Source organism: Bos taurus, chromosome 4, assembly GCF_002263795.3.
Source record: "Bos taurus isolate L1 Dominette 01449 registration number 42190680 breed Hereford chromosome 4, ARS-UCD2.0, whole genome shotgun sequence".
NCBI lineage: Eukaryota > Metazoa > Chordata > Mammalia > Artiodactyla > Bovidae > Bos > Bos taurus.
Window position 1 is genome coordinate 7,761,569 of NC_037331.1, and position 18,166 is coordinate 7,779,734.

The following is an 18,166-nucleotide window of genomic DNA, read 5'->3' on the forward strand; positions in this document are numbered from 1 at the left end:
GGAAAATGCCCTGGATGTGAGAAACAGGTAGGTGTGGGCAAGAATGTTCTGGTTTCTGGGTCTTTTGCATAAGTAGTTGAGGATTTTTGTAAGATTGCTTAAACGAGGAGAGTCACTCAGCATTGGAACGTGCTGACCACCTTTGGGACGTGAATGCTGAATGAGGAGGTGTTTGATGAAGCTCTCAAAATTACTTTGGACCCAGAAGTATGAAAATGTCGACGTGTCTGGCCAGGGCTAGGGCCTGGCTGGCCAGGTGTGTGCTGTGGAGGTGCAGGTTGCTATTTTTGAATCACTGGCTCATGCTGGTTGTGTAATGATGACCTGCTCTCTATTCAAACCCACCTAGTTGGTGCAGGGATAAGCTTGTTCTGAGAGCGTACAGTCACTGCTGCGGTCTCTTTCCACTGGCTCTAACCAGGAAAGCTCTCTCTCTCTCTCTCTGTCTCTTTTTTCAACCTCCTCTGTCTTTCTACCAACTCTGATGCTCCTGAGGACACAGCTCAAAGGGAGTGCAGAGAGGGTAGTGGGGAGGCGGGCTTCTCTGGAAGCCCACTTTGCTTTTCTCTGAAGCCCAAGTTCTGTGTTACAGGCTTTGCAAGGGGCCAGTCGTGACGTTAGAAGGCCAGACTTGGTGACCTGACTTTAAAAGGATTGCTCAGAGATCCTATTGTGTGTTTATATTGTGACACTTATCAGTAAGTAAGTAAGCAACTGTGATTGAAAACCAACAGACATACATTTAGAAAAGAAAAAAAAAAAAAAAAAATCTGGCTGAAATCCCTTTCTTGCAGACTGTTGGGAACATCATTCTACTTATGATCATTGTAGGGCTAGCAGTATATATGTATATAGACACACCTTGAACCAGGAAGTTCTTAGGCGTTACAAGTTTTCCTTCTCATCCTTCTACTTGAGGTAATTAGTGTTTGAAGAGGAAGTTGTTGATGCTTAAGAAAGACATATGAAAAACATTTGAATGGTGGGTTGAGCTGTTGGTGGAACTATAAACTGAAGAGAAATTCTAGTTGCAAGTTTTAGGGGGCATGGTAAACCAAGCAACTTTGACTAGTTTTGTTGTCAGTATCCTTTTAAAAGGAATAAAAGAAACCTCAGGAATGTGTTTATGCCAAGACAACTAATTACATAGTGCTTCATCAGCCCTCCTTATTCTTTCACTGTAGTTATGAAAAGATTTCCAAAACAGTGAAGTGATTTTCATCCTTGTTTTTCTATCTTCTTAAGTACAAAATGAGAGTTAATTTTTCTTCTGTAGCCACAAATAGATATTGTGTGAATTTAAGAATAAACTACCTTTTTTTTTTTTTTTTTAACTTACTGCCCACCTTTTTTTGCTTAAGATTTCTTTGGTTTTAGATGATTGGTAATTATTTTTCCTAGCTCCATATGAATTCAAATTGAGTTTTGAAGAAGTACTATATTAATTTGGAGTGCTTTTCCTGTTCTTTAGGTCCAGGCATCTTGACTGTGTTCAGATGTGCATACATTTCTTCTAAGTTGATTAAAGTTGTTTTGGAACTATCAAGTACCTCAAAGAGTAAGTACATGCCCTGATTTTATTTCTTCCTTTTACTTCCATATATATGACACTTTTTCTCTTAACAAAAATAAAGTTACAGGATAGATCTCCATTCCAAGTGCTATGTTGATGATCTATATCTTCTAAGAAAACCCTTCTGAGGGAGACAGTACCTTCTAAGGTAGAAGGGACTGCTAGTGTTACTACCGAGGATTAATGTAGCTGCTATTACAGATGTGTTCTCATGTAGCTATTCCTTAGAATTGTCTCTGAAAAAAATACAGTAATGGATCTGAGAATTCTTAAAGCTTTTCGACATTATTCCTGCTTCAAACTTCTTTGAACTCATTCAGACCTACAGGAAAGATATTCTTTTGAAAAATATTTTTATTTGAAATATCTTTGATAACCTTTAATTGTGTACCATCTCCTCTGCACGTCATTGTGGAACAGTCAGATGTGAAGTGGGTGTTTCGAACAGAGGCCTTATCTGATTTGGTCAGTAGCTATTCTCAAAGAGAATGCTCTCCAATAAACCTACCAGTAATGGTCACAGACTTAAATTTCCCACCCTATTCTGTTTTACGAAGGGTTTTACTATTTATGATCTCACAACTATCTTTGGGGGACATTTGAGAAATTTGAATGCAGGGAGGGGCATAGGACTTGGCCCGGTTTGCAAATGGTGGTTTGTGACTGGCGTTGAGTCTTGGGTCGCCTGGGCTACAATACCCATGCTGCCTCCCAGATGGAAACAGCAAACCACACATCTGTATATACAACTCAGCTCAAGACTGTCACCCAGCTAGTGTTCGTGGGTGCTCCTCAATTGTTAAAGTGTATTCTTAGCCTTGCACATCTGCTGCAGTCGCTAATAAGAGGCTTTCATATGGCAAAAGATTTTATTTCTTTTCCTCAGTTGGGAAAAATATTTTAAAAAGGAAATAGAAATACAAGTATAAAATAATTGCTAACTTTGATAAGCAAACATTAATTCAATATATGAACCAGTATTCTTAAAGGCACATCCTGTATGTAACATACCTATTAAGTTGAAAACACGAGAATCAACTGTCATATATTATCTAACCACGGTGGGAATTAACCAGTGTTGCTAAACTTAGATACGTGTTTCTAGAAGCAGAGGCTGCATATAAATAACCTGGGAATGGCTTCATCTTTCTTAGGAAATTTCTGGGGGAAGAAAATGAACTTCATTTTTAAAATGAGAGAGACTTTGGCCAGTAAACAGTGGAAAGCAGGGGCACATTCTAGAAGCAGTTTGGAGGCTTCAGAACACAGAGTATGAAAGAATGTAATGAGTGGAACTGATCCTGGAGCAAATTGATAACTCTCTGTGTCCTCACCATACTCATATGAACCTTCCATTTGTTTTTTTGTTCATTCATTAAACAATAATTGAGTGCCTTCTGTTGTCAGTGTTGGACACAGTGAATAAAACAGAAGGCTCTTTGTCCTCCTGGAATTTACAGTCTGGTAAGACGTGATAAACACTGAACAGAGAATATAAGCAAATTCACTGCTATCAAAGAAAAATTACAAAGGTGCAACCAGGGCGTGTAACTAGGGAAGGGAAGGGGAAGGGTTGGAGAGAAGAGGGATGGTTAGGGTCAGCCTCCCTGGAAACTAGAAAGGTAAGTACCTGTCAGCTAAGCAAAGAATAGGGATGGGATTAAGAAAGTTCTAGGAGGAAACAACAGCATGAGAAAAAGCCACATGAAAAACATCATTTGAAAACGTTAAAAGAAAGGCATTATGTCTATAATAGGTACTAATGATGTAAGTAGAACTGACCTCAGTTAAGGTAGACTAAGAATCTGGCAGGAACCAGGATTGGTGGGAAGGAAAACTTTGCGAAATTAGTGAAAGATTATGAAACTTTGTGAATACTTTTATTCCTTGAGGATAACTATTCAGCTAGAGGAAGCTGCTACTGCCTTGAATAAGTCGCTTCAGTTCGTGTTCCGACTCTTGTGCCTACCTCATAGATGGCAGCCCACCAGGCTCCCCGACCCTGGGATTCTCCAGGGCAAGAACACTGGAGTGGGCCTGCCATTTCCTTCTCCCAATGCAGTTGGAAAGTGAAAAGTGAAAATGAAGTCGCTCACTTGTGTCTGACTCTTCGCGACCCCATGGACTGCAGCCCACCAGGCTCCTCCGTCCATGGGATTTTCTAGGCAAGAGTACTGGAGTGGGGTGCCACTGCCTTCTCCCAATAGAAAGCTATTGAATGGTTAAATGTAGTGAAATGATCAGATTTGCAATTGAAAAAATAATGCGTGGTTTCAAATTAATTGGTAGAACTCCAAGACTCAGCGTATCTTTCAGTTTTTAAATCATGAACATATTCCTTCTCTCACTGTCCCTATAAGATGTTACTTTATCCCTCTATGGGATATACTGGTGCTGTTGCTGCTGCTAAGTCACTTCAGTCGCGTCTGACTCTATGCTTTGTATCAAATCATACACATGTAGAGTCATGAGCAGGGTATAAAATGTAAAGCAGCCAAGAAGTTTACAAACAGTGAGGACATTAATTCCAGCACGAGATTGAAATTCAGTTAAATTAAGGTTCATAATATTTCCCATCTGAAAATGCCATATACTTGTTCAGTTCAGTTCAGTTGCTCAGTCGTGTCTGACTCTTTGCGACCCCATGGACTGCACCATGCCAGCCTCCTATCCATCATCAACTCCCTAGTTTACCCAATCTCATGGTCCATTGAGTCAGTGATGCCATCCAACCAATCTCTTCCTCTTGTCGTCCCCTTCTCCTCCTGCATTCAATCTTTCCCAGCATCAGGGGTTTTAAAATGAGTCAGATCTTCGCATCAGTGGCCAAGTATTGGAGTTTCACTTCAACATCAGTCCTTCCAATGAACATTCAGTACTGAATTCCTTTAGGATGGACTGGTTGGATGTCCTTGCAGTCCAAGGGACTCTCAAGAGTCTTCTTCCAGCACCAACAGTTCAAAAGCATCAATTCTTTGGTGCTCAGTTTTCTTTATAGTCCAACTCTCACTATCTATACATGACCACTGGAAAACCCATAGCCTTGACTAGATGGACCTTTGTTGCAAAGAAAATATCTCTGCTTTTAATGTGTTGTCTAGGTTGATCATAACTTTCCTTCCAAGGAGTAAATGTCTTTTTAATTTCACAGCTGCAGTCACCATCTGCAATGATTTTGGAGCCCCAATGTAAGTCAGCCACTGTTTCCACTGTTTCCCATCTATTTCTCATGAAGTGATGGGACCGGGATGCCATGATCATAGTTTTCTGAATGTTGAGTTTAAGCCAACTTTTTCACTTTCCCCTTTCACTTTCATCAAGAGGCTCATTAGTTCTTCTTCACTTTCTGCCATAGAGTGATATCATCTACGTATCTGAGGTTATTGGTATTTCTCCTGGCAATCTTGATTCCAGCTTGTGCTTCCTACAGCCCAGTGTTTCTCATGATGTACTCTGCATGTAACTTAAATAAGCAGGGTGACAATATACAGCCTTGACATACTCCTTTCCTATTGGAACCAGTCTGTTGTTCCATGTCCAGTTCTAACTGTTGCTTCTTGACTTGCATACAGATTTCTCAAGAGGCAGGTCAGGTGGTCTGGTATTCCCATCTCTTTCAGAAATTTTCCACAGTTTATTGTGATCCACACAGTCAAAGGCTCTGGCATAGTCAATAAAGCAGAAATAGATGTTTTTCTGGAACTCTCTTGCTTTTTTGGTGATCCAGCGGATGTTGGCAATTTTGATCTCTGGTTCCTCTGCCTTTTCTAAAACCAACTTGAAATCTGGAGTTCACAGAAGCCTGGCTTGGAGAATTTTGAGAATTACTTTGCCTTAGCCTGTGAGATGAGTGCAATTGTGTGGTAGTTTGAACATTCTTTGGCATTGCCTTTCTTTGGATTGGAAATGAAACACCTTTTCCAGTCTGTGGCCACTTGCTGAGTTGTCCAAATTTGTTGGCGGTATTGAGTGCAGCACTTTCACAGCATCATCTTTAGAATTGGAATAGCTCAACTGGAATTCCATCACCTCCACTAGCTTTTGTTCGTAGTGATGCTTTCTAAGGCCCACTTGACTTCACATTCCAGGGATGTCTGGTTCTAGGTGAGTGATCACACCATTGTAATTATCTGAGTCAGTGAAGATCTTTTTTTGTACAGTTCTTCTGTGGTATTCTTGCCACCTCTTCTTAATATCTTCTGCTTCTGTTAGGTCCATACCATTTCTGTCCTTCAGTGAGCCCATCTTTGCATGAAATATTCCCTTGATATCTCTAATCTTCTCGAAGAAATCGCTGGTCTTCCCATTCCATTGTTTTCTCTATTTCTTGCATTGATCCCTGAAGAAGGCTTTCTTATCTGTCCTTGCTATTCTTTGGGAACTCTGCATTCTAATGGGTATTCTTTCCTTTTCTCCTTTGCTTTTTCGATTATCTTTTCACAGCTATTTGTAAGCCTCCTCAGAAAACCATTTTGCTATTTTTACATTCTTTTCTTGGGATGGTCTTGATCCCTGTCTCCTGTACAATATCTTGAACCTCTGTCCCATAGTTCATCAGGCAGATTAGTCCCTTAAATCTATTTCTCACTTCCACTCTATAATCGTAAAGGATTTGATTTTAGGTCATACCTCTGAATGATCCAGTGGTTTTCCCTACTTTCTTCAATTTAAGTCTGAATTTGGCAATAAGAGTTCATGATCTGAGCCACAGTCAGCTCGCCTGGTCTTGTTTGCTGGACTGTATAGAGCTTCTCCATCTTTGGCTGCAAGAAAATAATCAATCTGATTTCGGTGTTGCCATCTGTGATGTCCATGTGTAGAGTCTTGCTCTTGTGTTGTTGGAAGAGGGTGTTTTGCTATGACCAGTGCATTCTCTTGGGAAAACTCTATTAGCCTTTTGCCCTGCTTCTTCCGTATTCCAAGGCCAAATTTGCGTGTTTCTCCAGGTGTTCTGACTCCCTACTTTTGTATTCCCAGTCCCCCCATAATGAAAGGACATCTTTTTTGGGTGTTAGTGTTCTAAAAGGTCTGTGTAGGTCTTCAATAGAAGCATTTCACTTCAGCTTCTTCACGATTACTGGTAGGCGGCATAGGCTTGGATTACCATGATATTGAATGGTTTGCCCTTGGAACGAAGAACAGAGATCATTCTGTGTTTTTGAGATTGCATCCAAATACTGCATTTGGACTCTTTTGTTGACTATGATGGCTACTCCATTTCTTCTAAGGCATTCTTGCCACAAGTAGTAAGATATAATGGTCATCTGAGTTAAATTCACCTATTTCCAGTCCATTTAGTTCACTGATTCCTAAAATTGTTGATCTTCACTCTTGCCATCTCCTGTTTGACCACTTCCAATTTGCCTGATCATGGACCGTAACATTCCAGGTTCCTATGCAATTGGACCGTAACATTCCAGGTTTCCTATGCAATAGTACTCTTTACAGCATCAGACCTTGCTTCCATCACCAGTCCCATTCACAACTGGATGTTGTTTTTGCCTTGGCTCCATCTCTTCCTTCTTTCTGGAGTTATTTCTCCACTTGATCTCCAGTAGCATATTGGGCACCTACCGACCTGGGGGGAATTCATCTTTCAGTGTCCTATCGTTTCTGCCTTTTCATTACTGTTCATGGGGGTTCTCAAGGCAAGAGTACTAAAGTAGTTTGCCATTCCCTCCAGTGGACCACATTTTGTCAGACCTCTCCACCATGACCTCTCTGTCTTGGGTGGCCCTACACGCATGGCTTAGTTTCATTGAGTTAGACCAGGCGTTGATCCGATGATGTGGTCCATGTGATCAGGTTGGTTAGTTTTCTCTGATTGTGGTTTCAGTCTGTCTGCCCTCTGATGCCCTCTCTCAGCGCTACCGTCTTACTGGGCTTTCTCTTACTTTGGACATGGGGTATGTCTTCACGGCTACGCCAGCAAAATGCAGCCGCCACTCCTGACCTTGGATGTGGGGTAGGTCCTCTCCGCTGCTTGCCGTGCAGCCACTTTGCTCCAGGTATACTTGTTGGCTCTCTAAAAATATGACTTAGTCAGTTTCTTGATCTGAGCCAAGTATAATTGAGCAGAAGCCAATTCAGGGGGACTGATCCAACATCTGGATTGATATGATGTTTGATAAATTTGAACACACTTAAAACTGAAATAGATGTTAAGTATTTGATCTGGCTCTGTTTATTAGTGTCATTTGATAATCTATAGGCTAAGAAACTACAGAAATTTATTAGTAATAAAATTCATTCTGATCTTATTTCTCATTTCGTTTGTAGAATCAGGGGTACAGGGAGCTTGAATGAAAAAAACTCAATTTATACTGAATACTCCAAGTATTTGTCCCCTGCCTCTGAAAACAGGAAGGAATTGTGATTGGGTTAGGATTAGCAGTTGGTGATATGAAGGCTTTCTGAAGCTTTTGAAAGGAATTGAGGGAAACTTTTTTTTACATCTTCACAATGTTGATTAAGTCTTCTTTCTTTTCATTGCCCAGTTTTTCGTCTAAGCCTGAATTATTCATTTTTATGAACTTGTATGGGAAAATCCCATGGACGGAGGAGCCTGGTGGGGCTGCAGTCCATGGGGGTCGCTAAGAGTCGGACACGACTGAGCGACTTTATTTTCTCTTTCACTTTCATGCATTGGAGAAGGAAATGCAGCCCACTCCAGTGTTCTTTCCTGGAGAATCCCAGGGACGGGGGAGCCTGGTGGGCTGCCGTCTATGGGTCACACAGAGTCGGACATGACTGAAGCGACTTAGCATAGCATAGCATAGCATATCTTATTTGGTTGATACCTAACAATGATCACTTAATATGTAGTAATCAGATGCCTTTTTCATTATCAGCACTTTGAGTTTTGATAAAACAGCATATTCTTTCCCTCAGTCTGATGGTTAACATATTGGGGGCAAAGTCCAGATCTTCATGGCCTCAAGGACCTAAACAGAGTGTTCTGCGTGTGCTGAATAGTAAATCCCTGCTGAATGAATGATTGCTTAGTAATGGCTACTTCCTTGTCCAGTTCTATATCATTAAGAGGCCTACCTTTTTAAGCTCCTGTGGTCTTGGGTCAGAGCCTAGTATTTATTTATTCAAATATTCCTAAAATGACTTGTGTGCAAGTTGCTGTCAGTATACTGGGGAGAAATACATGAGCAGAAACCAACAGAAGCTGGGGTTCTGGAGCCTGACAAAACTAGTGGCGTTTTCCAGTGTAAACATTCCTCAAACCTGCCACCCAAGTTTCCATCGTTAGGGGACTCAGGTGGTTGGTTGGTGCTAAAATCAGGCATTTAAAATTTGCAGGAAAAAAAAATAAATTATGAACATAATTCCTTCCAAGTATTTTCATCCATAACATTTTTTTTTAAAACAATTACTACTTTTAGTTATATGTGACAGAAGACAACATGATAAACAAATAGTAAACTAAGAACAGAAAAACTTACAACTAGTTATTCTTGAGGATTTTAAAAAATGGTCACTTTATGATTTACAATATAAAAATCACTTAAACTGATTTTTTATTTTGTACACTACGTATGTGTGTGTGTATAAGTATGTTCAGTTCAGTTCAGTCGCTCAGTCGTGTCCGACTCTTTGCGACCCCATGAATCACAGCACGCCAGGCCTCCCTGTCCATCACCAACTCCTGGAATTCACTCAGACTCACGTCCATCGATCAGTGATGCCATCCAGCCATCTCATCCTCTGTCGTCCCTTCCCTCCTGCCCCCAATCCCTCCAGCATCAGGGTCTTTTCCAATAAGTCAACTCTTCACATGAGGTGGTCAAAGTATTGGAGTTTCAGCTCAGCATAGTCCTTCCATGGAACACCCAGGACCGATCTCCTTTAGGATGGACTGGTTGGATCTCCTTGCAGTCCAAGGGACTCTCAAGAGTCTTCTCCAATACCACAATTCAAAAGCTTCAATTCTTCAGCACTCAGCTTCTTCACAGTCCACTTCAACATCCATACATGACTACTGGAAAAACCACAGCCTGACTAAAAATTATTCCAGTTTTTTGTGATTGGGACTAAATATATAGTAAATTAAAGCAGTCTGTTCTGTTGCCTTGCAGGAGACATGATAGAAAGTAGAAAAAATAACATTTGAGTGGTGTTTGGAGAGTGAGTTTCAAACTCCTGAAGAAATAAAGCTGAATAATAAGCTGGGGTTTTTTTTTTTTTTATAATATGTCATATACAGATAAGAGTCCAGCCTTTTAATTTGAGATGAAGGGTCTTGCTAGCATTAATGCAGATAGGTTGTCATTTCAGAAATCTTTACATTCATCTTATATGAGCAGTCATAGTAGACTAACCAATAGTAGTATGTCAGTATTATACCAATAACCAATAGTTTAATCTGAAAGCATGCCAGCCATAGTGAATCAGTGAGGAAGTGATGACGCAGAATAATGTCAGGGACCTTTTTTCTGTCTTTTTGCTTGACTAACTCATTGGAGAGGAGTCTATTTACATTTTGTGTTTTTCTGGTATGCCTAGTACATAGGAATGAGCCGTCTGCTTTTTCTTATTTAACGTTACTCCACAAATGTTCTTTGAACTGCTCCATGATGCCAAGCACTGAGCTGATCACTGAGTGCTTAGAATAGTTGACACTCAGATCGCACTTCCAAGGCACCAGGTATAATTTAAGCACTTGATGTCATATTAATTCATTGAATACCTAGAAAAGCTGTGAGTTAGCACTGTTACTTTCCCCATCTTGCAGATGAGGAAAGTGAGGCGCACAGAAGTAGTGTTGCTGATCAAAAGGCACTTGGGTCACTTGGCTAGTAACTGAGGAAGCAGGGATTCGAATTCGAGCCGTCTAGCTCAGCGTCTGCCTTCAGCTACTCCGCTGCCCTGTCTCCTCACACCTTTGCCTTTTTGCTAGTCTCCTTTTACATCTGCGTGAGCATCGGAGGCCGAATTTGTGTTTGGAGTTGATGGGTGGTGTGTTTGTGGATGGTGCTGTGACCCTGCATATTTGAGTATCTGACACACCTAAGTGCTTGATAACGTGGGTGTCGAATGAGTGATTTTTTGAAAACTGAGAGAATTTCAGATGTGATGTTAAGTGAATTTGGAATTATGTTGGTTGTTCGTCTGATTCACCGGATAGAAAAATGCTCATGTGTGAAGACTCTGGTTGCTGTGTGAGCAGTCATTGATGAGCAGGGGTGTGCATGTACGCCTGTGCTCTGCGGTCATGGCACGTGTGCTCATACCCGTTCCTACTGCATATGGAGACAAGGGACAGAATTCTGTCTGATTCCATGTCCCTGGTGTGTTTCCAGACAGCCCCACCCTTCCTGCTCTGCTCTCCCGGGGTCCCCTCATGATCTCTTCTCTTCTGTGTCCCCCAGTCTGACTGGCAGTACTGCACACACCTGCCTGCCTGCCATGGGCTGTCGGGATGTCCACGCGGCCACCGTGCTGTCCTTCCTGTGTGGAATCGCCTCCGTAGCGGGCCTCTTTGCAGGCACACTGCTTCCCAACTGGAGGAAGTTACGACTGATCACGTTCAACAGAAACGAGAAGAACCTGACCGTCTACACAGGCCTGTGGGTGAAGTGCGCCCGCTATGACGGGGGCAATGACTGCCTGATGTACGACGCTGCCTGGTACTCCTCTGTGGACCAGCTGGACCTGCGGGTCCTCCAGTTTGCCCTGCCACTCAGCATCCTGATCGCGATGGCGCCCTGCTGCTCTGCCTGATCGGAATGTGTAACACGGCCTTCAGGTCCTCCGTGCCCAACATCAAGCTGGCTAAGTGCCTGGTCAATAGTGCGGGCTGCCATCTGGTGGCCGGGCTGCTGTTTTTCCTGGCGGGTACTGTGAGCCTCTCCCCCGTCCATCTGGGTCATCTTTTACAACATCCACCTGAACAGAAGTTCGAGCCAGTCTTTGCGTTTGACTATGCTGTGTACGTCACTGTGGCTAGTGCTGGGGGCTTGTTTATGACGGCCCTGCTACTATTTATTTGGTACTGTGCATGCAAGTCCTTGCCCTCTCCTTTCTGGCAGCCGCTGTACTCCCACCCTCCCGGTATGCACACGTACTCACAGCCCCTATTCAGCCCGTTCCCGCCTCTCTGCCATTGAAATCGACATTCCAGTAGTTTCCCACACCACTAATGGGGAAGTCGTTGTTCAAGAAACCTTCTAGCCTCACATTTCCCTCGTGAAGAAGCCGTTTTGGACCTATATCCATTTTCCTCGGTTCCTGATCAGTCAGTGAAGCCAAATCTGTATGTCTTGGTAGGATGAAGTGCTGCTAGTTTTTATGAAAAGTACAATATTTTAAATGTGAATCATTCCTTTTATCTTGCTTCTTGTGCTCAAAGCATTTTTAACCTCCATATTGATATCTGATCAGTTATTTAGGTAGAAAGGACCTGTGTCTCAATTGAGGTGATTTAGAGCCACATGGTAAAAAATGGTTATTAAGAGGAGCTGTTATATGCGATCCTTAGAAATATTTCAGAATGTCAGAATGTGTATCGCCCTTTTTCTATAATACCTTAAATTGGTGGAAAAATGGACAATTTCCAAATTAAGATTTTTTTTTTTTCAGGTAAGGGTAATAGTTTATCAGTAGCCAGTCTACCAGCTTAGGCTGTAACTTTTCTTACTTCTTTCTCGGGGCTAGTTGTATTGAATAGAGTTTGGTATTTTGAAGATGACTTTCTTTTGTGAGTTCTTATCTTCTACCTCATGCCTATGTTTAAAAATAAAATGTATCTTAAGTGATGTCAGAATAAGCCTAACGTTTAAAATATCTATTAGTATGGATAACGTTTAACCTAATTATAAAAGTTAATGGTTCTATAAGTTGTATTATTAAGAGGTTAAACTGTGCCATGTGATGGGTTGGTGCTTCCTTTGAGGCAAAAAAAAAACACCTATTTTTTTCCAGATATCATCAACCAGTGCACTCAGGCCCACATGTAATCTCTTATGACAAGAGAAAGAAAGAGGCCCGAGTGGTTAGTTCTTCAAATAGTGCAGGGGACAAGCATCTGCTCTTCGGTGACAGCTGCAGAGGATCATCGGGGTGACTGCCTTTTGGGTGATGGGTGGAGTGAGGCATGGCCTCCCCATGACCAGGTTCCCTCTTGATTCAGTTCCCGCCCCATCACCGACTATTTCTGTGAGTGTATATCTTTGCCCAGCACGTTACTAGGTGCAGTTGAGAATACATGGAAAGTATGAGATCTCGTCCCATCTACTAAGAAATTTTACTTCAAGATAGAAGATCATACAGTTAATGACCTCAGTGGCAGCTGATCTTCACTCAGTCATTGTGCCTGGAGTACATTTCACCCAAAGCATGGCTTTCTGGCAGCCAGGCTTATTGTAAATACCAGCAATATTTGGATCCAGAAACTCAGTTTGTTGGATCCTGTAGAGCACCTACCTTAGTCTTGATGCTGTGATAACAGGGTATCAGATTCATTGAGAACTGGATGGGCCACAGTGGTAAAAAACAAACAAAACAAAACCCACCAATTGTTCCCTTTTCACCTCTAAAAATATGATGGCATATCAAAGAGGGAGAAGTATTTAAATCTCTCTTCTAATGAGATAATGCTTAGAGGAAACCATGTTAACACCGAGATGAATGCTTACAGATTCAGGGATATTGGGTCTTTACCCTTCGGAATTTGAGCTGCGTACTTATTTGATGTCATTTGCTCCACATCAGTGCTGTGTTCATGCGGAATTTGTTCTATTACCCGTTACAAATCTCACGTACAACTAGTTGCATGATTGACACGTTATTGTGCCTCTTTTGCAAATCTGAGTATGCTTCTGGAACTTCTGTGCATAAGCAGTACTTTCGTTTCTAATTCCAAACACTGGTTTATGTAAATAGCAAGTACATCCAGTTGTATAATTTTTAAATGCCTTCAGTTGAAAGCATGCAAAACTCTGGTTTTTAAGCAATAGCTTCTGATTTCCTTCAGTTTTTTTACTCTTCTTGGATGTAGCTGAGTTTTGATCACTCCAAGACAACAGCAGGTAAAATTTTAAGATTAATATTAATTTTCCTTTTACTAATTAATTTCTGTTCCCATTTTCACTCACTTTGTCCAGAAGTGTCAAGAATTCCACCATTCTTTGTATAAGTAATGTTAAAAGCAGACCAAGCCATTAATATTCTAGACAGTTTTTAGTCCATGGGACCAATATATATAAATACATATAAAATGTTGAACTTTTACTACAAGCATTTTTTGGATTCTTTTCATAAACTATAGCCTCAAATTAGTGTTTATTATGGATTCACATGGCAATAGAAACAGGTGTTTCCCTTATTGTCATTAATATTTCAGATTTGCTGTCAGAAACTATTCTTATTCTTCAAAGCCATCAAAGGAATCCATATATTTATAATTTTTTAAATAACTTTTGAGCATTCATCAGGCTATCATTGTGATGGGTGATATCTTTCTTTTGTTGTTGCAAGTCTCTTCATGTTAAAGGCCTTTTACAGAAGCTTGGGAAACAGTTTGGAAGACCTTAAATGTAGTCTAATGGACCGGCTTTGGTTTATCCAACCACGGGAGGAAAAAACGCCTGAGTTTACTTGTAAATAAGTATACACTATAATAGATAATATGTTTGCTGTAAACTGCAGTGTAAAACTTCGATAAAACTGCACTGTACTTCTTGATGTTTATTAAAAGATGTATTTTTACAAGTTTCCGTTTCTGTCCTCATTTTCATCAGTGCTTTAAGGCGAAATATTTTGAGAAATGTTTATCAAATATGTGCAAATTGTAAAAGACACAACCCCTTTTAAACCCCTGTAGAATAGCAGTTGGAATCAGAAAACTTGGCATTATTGTTTCAGAAGCATCAAGACCCTTCATTTCTAAGAATGGTCTTAGGAGTTCACTGGATTATTTCAACATTCCACAGAAAAACAACAAATAAAGTCAAATGGGCCAGACTTGCCTCATCAGTCTAGTTTTCCAGCCACCTGTGCTCTTGGTGATTGCGGGTTCTCAAATGGTTAAGTGGGAGGACCCTTCTTCATTCTTCAGAACTCAAGGTTGCCAGGAAAAGTGGTCCTAATAGGTAAGCACCTCAAAATTTCCAGGACCTGGAATGAGCTTTTAGTTTTTGGCCTCCCAGTGATAGCATTCACAAGCACCCCTCACTGAACCCATGGCTCTGATGGGACATTGGATGCCAGAGCTGTTGCACTAGAAGTGTGAAGCCATTTCAGGCTGGCCATCGCCATAGCTGATTATACTAACACACTACAGTCTGGAGTCTGCCCCCAAGTTGCACAAGCTCCCTGAGGGTGGCCAAAATGCTGGAGAAATCTTCATGCTAACCAAATTCACAAGTGATTACCAACCAGAAGTGAAAATATAGATGGCTTGCAATCACTATCCAAGACCAATTTTTAAAAATATCCCCTACACAGAGCTCTTTGGAGAAAAAGACTGATTCCAGTCCCGGGGTAGGAAAAGTGCAAGATGAGCCCAGCACATTGTCTTCTGCAAAAAGAAACACTCGAAGAAGGATGGGACTTAACAAATTACACAGGAGCCGGCTTAAAGAGGTTCCCACTGGTTCAATCTGGGACAATCTAAGCATCAAAATAACATGGAATCTATTGAATAAAGCAAAAAAGCCATGCATCCCCTACCGATAGAAACAGGAAAAAAGAAAAGTTGCTTCTTCAGTAAAACTACCAAATGATCAGTATAGAAAAATAGATGGAGTTGGGAAAACATCAATGGAATTAAAACTGATTGGTGAAAGTTTGACAAAAAACAGGATATTTACATAATCTCAAAATACTGCTCCACAAATTACTAGTTTCTGAGGGAAAATAGTAACAATGGATCAACTTGGCAGTCGCAGCTTTAAACCAGGTGAATAAATTTATCACCAATGTTAAACCAACACCATGCACCTCTAGATATGATGCAATGAGACGGTCAAATCATGGCTTTTGTGATAGTTCCACTAAGACCATCGCTTAAGACTCATCTTGAGGAAACATGTAGCTTGTCCAGTTCTGCTTTTGCTTTTTGCTTCCTTCTCTACCTCTCCTGATCTCACACCTCTTCATTTTTATAAAAAAGCAGAAAAAACTTAACAGTCAAAATTATCTCTAAAATATTTCATGTTTAGGAGAGAATTTGAAGAGCTTGCGTCAGGTTTCTCTGGAAAAAATAAAAAGGTCCTTGCAAAAGAGATATAAATCAAAGTGACAGAACCACAGGACTCAAGGATCTGAATTAGCTGTCCCATTTCACTGATTATCAATAACTGCAATCCTGAAGCATACTGACAGGTTAGCCTAAGGGCTGTCCCCTTCCCTTCCCCTCCCCCACACTGGAGAACTTTTCTAGGAGAGAGTCCATTCTCCCTGTCCCTGCTGAGTGTCTCACCACCCTCCAGCCAGGAAGGTTCTGTGTCAGTGCCATAGCGTGCCAGAGCCCTTTAAAACCTCACGGTAGGACTGGAACTCTGCAAGAAAAAGCCCAACTATGGCCTGCCTAATATTCTTATGCAAATCTGCGATTAACAGAGAATTTAGGGTTTTTCCACTTTGTTTGGAAATGGGCCAGCTTTCCACGCTGTTCTGTGAAACAAATGCTTCAGCAAATTTTGATGAAGACAATGAGATGGTGGATGAGGAAAGAAATTTTTTATTTTCACATTGTGAAAAACCCAGTGTGACTGGGTCCTATTAGTAATAATGTAGTAATCATGGTTTCGAGTGGTCCTTGTTCACTTAAATCCTCTATAGAAAAAAATATATATGTAGATTCATGTCTCCAGGGTTATGCTTTATAGAAAAAGGTAACAGCTTCTCATTAAGAGAAAAGGCATAGTAATACTTTAACTGCATTATATATCTAGTGGCGTTGCTCCACAATTCATTCTTAATAGTTTGAAAGGCTGTGTGTGCTGTGCTTAGTTGCTCAGTCATGTCTGACTCTTTGCGACCACATGGACTGTAGTCTGCCAGGCTCAATTTGTTCGTGGGGATTCTCCAGGCAAGATACTGGAGTGGGTTACCATGCCCTCCTCCAGGGGATCTTCCCAACCTAGGGATTGAACCCAGGTCTCCTTCATTGCAGGTGGATTCTTTCCCATTTGAGCCACCAGGGAAGACCATGAATACTAGAGTGGGTAGACTATCCCTTCTGCAGGGGATCTTCCTGACCCAGGAATCAAACTGGGGTCTCCTGCATTGCAGGCAGATTCTTTACCAGTTGAGCTACCAGTAAATGAATACAGATAATTCACTTAAATTTAAAAATACTTGTTGTCCCTATGCCCATGTCCTTTTTCTTGTCCTTACTCTTAGGCTAATTCTGTGGTCTGGATAGTCCAGGTTGGGAGTTGAGTACCAGGATGTTCTGTGGAGGGTGAGGACCCTGGCTCCTGACTGATCCCCTCTGGGGTGAGCAGGTGCCTAAGAAGTCTGTCTTCCCCCTTGCTGGCCATGTGAGTAAGGACTTTGGGTCATGTTCTGACCTACTGACCTGCTCCTGGCTGCTTCTGCTTAAAGAGCTTGAAGGTAGCAGTGGGTGCTGGAGCCTGGTGGTGTCAGCCAGGTGTACACATCTCTTCCCAGCTCCTTGTCCAGTGAGATCATGTTTGTAGTTTGCAATTGGCCATGGTGAAAGTATTGATGCCACAGAAATTAGCAGATACTACAGAGTTTTATCTTTTCCCTTTTTGTCTTCTTTCCTCTCCTCCCTCCCTCCTTGCCTTCCTTCCTTCTTTTCCTTCTTCTCATTCCCCACCCTCCTCAGCTGTTATTAAACACTAAATAAGCACATACCATTGCTCAGGGAGATTAATTTGCTGAGCTTCAAATTAGTTAATGAAGGAGCTGGAATTATAACAAGTGTAAAACTTTATCTTTGATAAAGGGACTCTCTGAAACAGACTTTTAATGGGCCTATTTCCAGTATTGCTCTTTCTTCCTCCCACCACCAACCCATCCCGTATACTGACAACAGAAGGAACCTAATAAAATCCAAACATGACCTTGTCTCTCCTCAGCTTTATTCAGCAGTTAGTTACCTCTCAGAACAGAATCTACATTCTTGCTCTGAGACTGAGTGGTAGGTCTTGTGCAGCAGTAAACAAAGGAGTACATCAAAGAACATGGAGCCAGGAAAAGCACACTGCCTGGCATAGCACAGCCACACAAATTACCTGGAGAGATTTTTCTTTTCATTGTGCCCATCATTGATCAGACTTTTAGCAATTATTGACACTAACAATATCTTAAAAGTTAGGGTTAGTTATTGAATGCAAATTCAATAATAAATAATAGCAACTATCCCTTCTTGAGGACCTTTGGATTGGTCACATACCAATCCAAATTGGTCACAAGAGAGAGAGGCCTCACCCTCTCTTGGATCATGTCCTCTGGGGCGAAGCCAGCTTCCATGTTGTAAGGATGTACACAGCCCTATAGCTAATTTAGGAAGAACTGAGGCCCCTACCAGTTTTCCAACCATGTAGGAAAGCCACGTTGGAAACAAGGAATTTCTGTTTCCTATATGATGGAAAGAGTGGCATAATGAAT

General features: G+C 41.3%; 1 pseudogene; it reads left to right on the top strand.

Annotated features, from left to right (window-relative positions):
• Positions 10 to 14,293, top strand: LOC112446354 (claudin 12; annotated as a pseudogene).